We start from the raw sequence: 2,119 nt of genomic DNA on the forward strand, positions 1-2,119 counted from the left end.
CCTATCTTCGGGAGTCTACAAGGAATTTAGGAAAAAAAATTCACTTCCTTCTTTCCTTATCGTGTGACACCCTTGTTTCAGCTTGAGACCTACGACTTTGACTCTTCCCAATTGCTTATACGTGATGTTGTGCACTCAGTATTCGTTATGCGCCAACGATTGATGATGCTACAGATAGATTACGATGGGCTATGGATGCTTGATTATCATCGCGATGTATTGTCTAGCCTCAGAAGCAGATGTAATGTTAAATCTTCTAGTCGTTCATATGTGGTATGAGGCGGGCTCATACGTCTGGTTGGTAAGCACAAATTTGGAAAGATTGGTTAGTGGGCATGCTATCGTGTTTAAGGTGGGTTCAAGGCAAGGTGCCGATTTGAGTATAACCAGTGGGCCATCTCCTACATGATGAGTTTGGATCTTGTGTCTCGTATGAGGTATCCATTCGATGGAGTGCATATGTCATCATTTTAGAGCATTTGGGAAAGTTGTTTGACTATTGCAATGATGGGTAAGCGCTTGGCAGAGTCTTCAGGTTGTCCTATGACCAGTATTTCATGAGTTTTTGAAGTATTCAGCTGAATAGACATGCAAAATCGGGGCATGCTATGAAGATATGGTACTTTAGGTTGCTGATGAGGTCTTCTATGGCTTCGAGCTAAGTGGTGCAGTCTGCTAAGGACGATCGGATTATAGGATCATGGGCCGTATCAATTTTCGGACCGAGAGATTGCTTGGTTATTTCTTTGAATGGGCATATGCGGGTGAAACATGGGTTGCTCGACACGTATTAGGTGTGAATTTAAGATCAGAGCAAGATGAGTGGTTATCGAGAAGGTTCTGGTGAGTTCCAGGTCTTATGTAGCTTTTACGGACTTTTGGATTTGTCTATGGGTGGGCTTCAAAACGGTAGCAAATGGTAATCGCATCTGCGGTATTTCTTTGTCAAGAAAGGTCTGTATGTCAATGTTGGAATGATGTAAGAAATGGCTTTGGGTTCCCAGGAAGTTCCCTCAGGACGGTCATATCGGATTGAGTTACTTTGGGGTGGCGGTTCTCAGTTAAGTTAGAGGCGATTGGTTCTGATTACTCGATTATGTGTTACTGAGTTCTGAATAATTTATCATGGTTATGACCACGACCGGAGATGGTGTTTACCACAGGTATAGAAGCTATATTATGTATGGTGGTGTTCTCCTGGATTGAGTTAAATGAAAGATTCTCGACTGCTGAGGTATTTAATTTGCTTATGGTTTGGAGTTGACTATGTGATTTTCGTAGTGTCGCGAGTTAGCATGTTAGGGGAGATGCGCTGTAGGGGTTAAAAAGTTTGCATGTACAGGGTTGCGGTTTAGTTTTAAAGGGAGGGATATGAGTTCTTAATGGCATGGACAATTTCGGGTGTCTAAGGTTCTGCCGGCACTATTTGTTTCCACAGAAGGAGAGTTTGCAAGTTGGAAGATGCATTATGTGTTGACTTATGAGTATTTTTCTGTAGAATGATGGAGTGTGGGTGACACATCAGCCATTCGAGTAGCGGTGTTGAAATTGGATATGAAGATTCTCGTAATCGTGAGGTTTAGAGACTGGATGTTCTCGTTGGCAAACTGTTCTTTGACTGCGAGTCGTAAAGAAATGTTGAGGATTGGATGATTGATGGTAGATGTTATGGAAAGATTGCTATGGACTTTTGGAAGGTTAATTACATGTTTGGGGATGATCGGAAATTGGTTTGGGGTTGTTTTTGAGCCTAATGAGAATGTGTATTCTGTATCGGATCGGATTTATTTGTTCTTGCGCAGTTGTTACCACATGTATATCATCAGGCAGAATGGATGTTATTCATGCCTTGGTTTATGTTATATAATTCTCTCTTATACTATGACGCGTCGTGAGGGTTACATGATTCTTCACACGCATATTATGATTCAGTTTAGGCCTCATGGCACTATGGGCGAGGTGGCCTTCGTGACGTTGATTTGCTTATTGCACAATAGTTGTGCTTGTCCTTCTCAGTATTATTTGTTCCTAATAAGTTTCCCACATTTATATTTTTGTGCAATCTATTGTGCTTGATATTGACGCACATGTGATCAGTGAGCCCGAGTATTATAGCTTG

This window comes from Nicotiana tabacum, chromosome 13 (genome assembly GCF_000715075.1).
Source record: "Nicotiana tabacum cultivar K326 chromosome 13, ASM71507v2, whole genome shotgun sequence".
Taxonomy (NCBI): domain Eukaryota; kingdom Viridiplantae; phylum Streptophyta; class Magnoliopsida; order Solanales; family Solanaceae; genus Nicotiana; species Nicotiana tabacum.